Raw genomic sequence first — 6,813 nt, 5'->3', positions numbered from 1 at the left:
ACTCTTTTTTATTTCTTCTAGGTCCTTGTTAAACCTTTCTTGCATCTTCTCAATCCTTGTCTCCAGGCTATTTATCTGTGATTCCATTTTAATTTTGAGATTTTGGATCAATTTCACTATCATTATTCGGAATTCTTTATCAGGTAGATTCCCTATCTCTTCCTCTTTTGTTTGGTTTGGTGGGCATTTATCCTGTTCCTTTATCTGCTGGGTATTCCTCTGTCTCTTCATCTTGTTTAAATTGCTGAGTTTGGGGTGTCCTTTCTGTATTCTGGCAGTTTGTGGAGTTCTCTTTATTGTGGCTTTTCCTCACTGTGTGTGGGTTTGTACAGGTGGCTTGTCAAGGTTTCCTGGTTAGGGAAGCTTGTGTCGGTGTTCTGGTGGGTGGAGCTGTATTTCTTCTCTCTGGAGTGCAATGAAATGTCCAGTAATGAGTTATGAGATGTCTATGGTTTTGGGGTGACTTTGGGCAGCCTGTATCTTGAAGCTCAGGGCTGTGTTCCTTTGTTGCTGGAGAATTTGCTTGGTATGTCTTGCCCTGGAACTTGTTGGCCCTTGTGTGGTGCTTGGTTTCAGTGTCGGTATGGAGGTGTTTGATGAGCTCCTGTCTATTAATGTTCCTTGGAGTCAGGAGTTTCCTGGAGTCAGGGTTTGGACTTAAGCCTCCTGCTTCCAGTTATTGGTATTATTTTTACAGTAGTTTCAAAACTTCTCCTTCTATACAGCACCATTGATAAAACATCTACGTTAAAGATGAAAAGTGTCTCTACTGTGAGGGTCACTCAGAGAGGTTCACAGCATTACATGGAGAAAAGAAGAGGGAGGAGGGAGTTAGAGGTGACCCAAATGAGATGAGGTGGAATCAATAGTGGAGAGAGTTGGGTAGCCAGTAGTCACTTCCTTATGTGCACTCCACAACTGGACCACTCAGAGATGTTCACGGAGTTATACAGAGAAGAGAAGAAGGAGGAAGGAGACAGAGGTGGCCAGAAGGATAAAAGGGGGGAATGAAAAGGAGGGAGACAGATCCAGCCAGTAATCAGTTCTCTAAGTGTTCTCCACTGTCTGGAACACACAGAAACTCACAGAGTTGGGTAGAGTAGAGAGGGGTTAGGGAGGAGACACAGGCGACCTGGTGGAGAAAAAGGAGAGTCCAAAGGGAGGGAGAGCAGTCAAGCCAGTAATCTCGCTCCCTAGTGAAAAATGGGTCCTGAGGATTGGGTTCTTAAAGGTACAAAATTGGTAACAAATACATAAAAGCAAAAATTAAAAATCTAGAGTTTGGAATTTCAAAAATACGATGTTAAAGAAAAGAAGAAGGAAAAGAAAGAGAAAAAATGAACAAAGAAAAAGAAACAAGGTCGCGAAAATTATAAAGAAAATACAGGTACAAAATTGATAACTAATACCAAAAAGCAAAAATTAAAAATCTAGAGTAGAGTTTGGAATTTCAAAAATACAATATTAAAAAACAAAAGGAAGAAGAGACATAAAGAGAGAAAAAAAACAAACAAACAAACAATGTCGCAAAATTATAAAGAAAATACAGGTACAAAATTAATATCAAATACCAAAAAGCATAAATTAAAAATCTAGAGTAGAGTTTGGAATTTCAGATATACAATGTTATATAAAAGAAGAAGAGAAAGAAACAGAAAAAAAAGTCACAGAAATTATAAAAAAACTATAGGTACAAAATTGATAACATATACCAAAAAGCTAAAATTAAAAAAACTAGAGTTTGGAATTTCAAAAATACAATGTTAAAGAAAAGAAGAAAAGAAGGAAAAAAAAAAAAAAAAAAAACAAGGTCAAAGAATTATAAAATATATATATGAAGTTTGCTGAAGAAGAAAAAAAATAGGGTCTTTTTGTTTTTGCAAAGTAATAGGTTATAAAAGTGAAAATTAAAGGAACAATAGAGGACTTAAAAAATTTTTTTTTCTAAAAATTAAAAAAAAAAGAGAGAAAGAAAGAATGATCGTAAAAATAGTAAAAATATATCTAGGACTTTTTCTGGTTTTGTTGTGAGTATTGTGGGTTCAGTTCATTTTTGGCTAGTTTCTTGGTCCGACTTATATTTCTCAAGTATAGGCCCCTTCCTATGTAGTCTGTAGTAACCACGGGGTTTTAATCTATTGCCTGTAGCTTCCAAGGCGTTTCCCTCTGTTATAACTTCTTCTGTTTGCTGGTCTCTTCAGTGTCTGGTTACTGCCCTGACACAAAGGGGACGGTGGGGGAAACTTTTTTTTTTTTTTAGGCTCACTTGTTCAGTCGCGCTGTGGGGAGGGAGAGAGGGATGCTGCAAACAAATAACACTGGCGTGCGCTCGCAGTGCCTCAGCCACACTGGGTCTGCCCCCCGCTCACGGCGCGTGTGGCCTCCCTGCCCACACTGCTCGGGCTCTAGGTTTTTCAGCTGGGAACAATCCGAGGCCGGCCCTGGGCTGCATGCACCTCCCAGGTCCAAGCCGCTCAGGTTCAGGCACTCAGGTAGTCCTCAGAGGCACAGACTCAGTTGGGCCTGCGTTTTGTGCTCTTCCTAGGTCCGAGCAGCTCAGGTGATGAGGTGTTTGGCGAGCGCCGATGCTGCGACTTATCGCCTCCCCGCCACTCGGTTATCTGGGTGTAAAACCGGCGCACCTTCTCAGGCAGATGTTGACCGTCCAGACCCCCAAGAAGTTTTAGTTAGCAAAGAAGCCTGCTTACAGTTTTACAGATAATGTCTCTCTGGGGCTGCGATTGCCCCCTTCCGGCTCTGGCTGCCTGTCACCGGAGGGGGAAGGTCTGCAGCCGGCTATCTCTGTTCAGTCCTTTGTTCCATGCGCGGGCCTGGCAGTGTCTTAGGTTAGGGCTGGCTTTTCGCGTGGTAGATATCCCACAGTCTGGTTTGCTAGCCCAAATTATTTCGCTCAGATAGCGCTCAGGGAATTCAGGCCAGATTCTTACTCTGAGCAATGCAGCCCGCGCCGCGCCTCCCTGCCCAGCCCCTGCTTGCTAATGGCGGATGAAGGGGTCTGTGCTGCTTCTCCACTGGGGGAGTTACCGTAGGGCTCTCAATCTGCGGGTTTTAATTGTTTATTTATTTTTCCTCCCTGTTATGTTGCCCTCTGTGCTTCCAAAGCTCGACACAGATTCAGCAGTGAGAAGGTTTCCTGGTGTTTGGAAACTTGTCTCTTTTTAAGACTCCCTTCCCTGGATGGAGCTCTGTCCCTCCCTCTTTTGTCTCTTTTTTTGTCTTTTATATTTTTTCTTACCTCCTTTCTAAGAGTTGGGTTGTTTTTCTGGGTGCCTGATGTCCTCTGCCAGCATTCAGTATTTGTTTTGTGGAATTTACTCGACGTTTAAATGCTCTTTTGATGAATTTGTGGGGGAGAAAGTGTTCTCCCCGTCCTACTCCACCGCCATCTTGGCTCCTCCCCCCAGTTTTCTAAATATTTAAGAAAGTAAATGATGCTCCATCACTTCATAGCCTCTATAAGCTCTTGTACCCTGAGCTGGAAATGCTATCTTCTTTTGAGACAGTTCTTACCAAGAAAATAGCTGTGAACATCCTCTTTTCTGTTATGAGTATAACCTCCATGAGGATAGAGTCCTTAGATGTTTTTGTTCAAAGTTCTATTCCAGTTCAAGATCAATGTCTGGCTTGTATGAGACACTGAATAAATGTTGAATGAATATCAACTACGAGAGTGCCTGTTAGTTTCCACTCCAGAGTACTGTGGAAGTGCCAGTTGTCAATGAAGTCTTTCTGAGTTCATCCTCCTACATGGGGCCAGTTCGTTGATTTATAAATAAGAAGCAGAAATAGCTCCGTTTTCTTTTCTGTCTAGGACTCCTGAAAAGCCAGCTGAGAAAGAGCTGCATTTTCAACTCACCACGATAGCAGTCCCCCATCCCTATTTTCCCCCTTAATATCCATGGCTTCCGCAAAACCTGTGCTAATTTCCAAACTATACCGTGGCTTTCAGGTTCTTCCAGAAATTACATGTATAACTAACTCTCCAGCCTTATGACAACTCTTCCTCATGTGCTCCGTGGTCCTGCTATATGAGTCTCCTTTCATCACCAGGGTTTTCATTTCTCTAGATATGCCATTTGGTTCTAGAAGTATCTTCCATTTCTTCCTCACTATGTTCACATTTTTTCTTTAAATACTTGAACATTTTTCTAATAGGTGTTTCACATCCTTGTCTGCCAATTTTATTATCTTTATTATTTTTTAGTCTGTTTGTATTATTTTCCAACATCTTTGCATTTGTTGATTGCGTGCTGTCCATTGTGACTTTTATGTTGTTGAGAATCTAGATTTTGTTTTGTTCTGTTAGGCAGTTAGGTTACTTGTGGTCCTTTTCAGGCTTATTTTGAGTTCCATAAGGAAAGATCTAGTATCACCTTTTTTTCTAGGAGTGATTTAGCCCCACTACTAAGGTAGACCAGAAATATTGGTCTTCTTTCTTTTCCTCAAGCATGTTCTACTCTTTCTTTTATCTGAGTTTGGCACATTCTGAATCTCTCTAAGCTAGCTTTGTCCTGTATATGCCTCCCTCAGACTCTGAACTTTCCATGTTGAAATTAAACTTGTGATTACATATGTGTGTGTGTGTGAGAGATGAATGCCATTTCCACTACATTGTAAACTCCATGGCAAAAGGGAAATTAGCAAAGGACAGTCATCTTTTCACATGAAACAAATGACATATTTCAGGACTAGTGCAGATATTATTTTCCTAATTAGAACATTGTTAGTGAAAAGAGTCAGTCAAGTACCAACACATTAACCAGGGAGAAGGTAGTAGAGATGTCAATTATTTTCTATGTTAATAATTTCTTTTCATTTTCCACACTTCCTTCTGAAGTTTTTGCTCCCATAGATCCCATTAATGAGCAGTCATTTTGATGTCATTTTCCTGGTCCCCAGTGGCCAAACTGGGGAAGGAAAAGTATCATAAAGTAAGCCAACCATATTCTGTATTTCAGATAAAATAGTTCTGTTTTTCTTCCTTGAGGCCAAACTATCCCCCCAGTGGGACTGAGCCACTGGGCAATGGACTCAGTAGGAATCTTGGCTGTCTGTCAGAACAGGATGTCCAGAGGATATATTGTTGTCAATGAGGCCCAAAATGGGCTAGCAGTTAGGTGTAGTGGAGATAAGCAGGCCAAGTGTGTGAGCAGGAAATATGAAGAGACACATGTCAATGTGGTTAATATTAAGCAGCTCTTGGCATAACGTGCTATGTCCCAATTACAAAGTGAAGAGTTCACGGAAGACTTGTGTCCCCCTTGTGATGGGTTATATTAATTTCCTAGGGCTGCCATAACAGATGACTACTGCATGGTGGCTTACAACAATAAAAACTTCATTGTTCTGGAGGCCAGAAGTCTGAAACGAAGGTGTCAGTAGGATTGCTTCCTTTTGGAGGCTCTGAGGAAAAGTCTGCTCCATGACACTCTCCTAGCCTCTGGTTGGCACTGGCGGTCCTTGACATGCATGCCTTGGCTTATAGGCACATCATTCCAATCTCTGCCTCTGTCTTCACATAACCTTTCTCTTTGTGCTTCTCCTGTGTCTCTGTGTGTTTCAAATATCCCACTCCTTTTTCTTACAAGGACACCACTCATTGGATTTAGGCCCTACCCTAAATCCAGAATTGTCTCATCTTGAGATCTTTAATTATCTTTACAAAGACACTAATCCCAAATGGATTCATATCCATAGGTACTGAAGTGGTTGGGACTTAGGCAAATATTTCTGATCCACTAGTAAACCAATGATATTGTTAAAAGCAGGACTGAATCTTAGCTTAGAAAAACAAGGGTCCAGATAAGGGATGAAGTCATAACTTCAGTTCAATTCAGTCGTCAGTTGTACTCAACACATTGTAACCCCATGGACTGTAGCACACCAGGCCTCCCTGTCCATTACCAAGACCCAGAGTTTATTCAAACTCATGTTCATGGAGTCGGTGATGCCATACAGCCATCTCATCCTCTGTCATCCCCTTCTCCTCCCGCCTTCAATCTTTCCCAGCATCAGGGTCTTTTCCAGTGAGTCAGTTCTTCGCATTAGGTGGCCAAAGTATTGGAGTTTCAGCTTCAGCATCAGTCCTGCCAATGAATATTCAGGACTGATTTCCTTAAGGATTGATTTGTTGGATCTCCTTGCAGTCCAAGGGACTCTCAAGAGTCTTCAACACCACAGTTCAAAAGCATCAATTCTTTGGTGCTCAGCTTTCTTTATAGTTCAACTCTCACATGCATACATGACTACTGGAAAAACCATAGCCTTGACTAGATGGACCTTTGTTGGCAAAGTAATATCTCTGCTTTTTAATATGCTGTCTAGGTCAGTAATAACTTTTCTTCCAAGGAGGAAGTGTCTTTTAATTTCATGGCTGCAGTCACCATTTACAGTGATTTTGGAGAAATGAAGTCCTCTGTTTCTTCATCTATTTGCCATGAAGTGATGGGACCAGATGTCATGATCTTAGTTTTCAAAATGTTGAGTTTTAAGCCAACTTTTTCACTCTCCTCTTTCACTTTCATCAAGAGATTCTTTAGTTCATCTTCACTTTCTGCCATAAGGGTGGTGTCATCTACATATATGAGGTTATTGATATTTCTCTGGGCAATCTTGATTCCAGCCTGTGTTCCATCCAGCCTAGCATTTCTTATAATGTCCTCTGCATATGTTAAATAAGCAGGGTGACAATATACAGCCTTAATGCACTTGTTTCCCTATTTGGAACCAGTCTGTTGTTCCATGTCCAGTTCTAACTGTTGCTTCCTGACCTGCACACAGATTTCTCAGGAA

The sequence above is a fragment of the Bos mutus genome, chromosome 28, assembly GCF_027580195.1.
Source record: "Bos mutus isolate GX-2022 chromosome 28, NWIPB_WYAK_1.1, whole genome shotgun sequence".
Lineage (NCBI taxonomy): Eukaryota > Metazoa > Chordata > Mammalia > Artiodactyla > Bovidae > Bos > Bos mutus.
The sequence above is the reverse complement of the archived record's forward strand: the minus strand, read 5'-3'. Positions refer to the sequence as shown.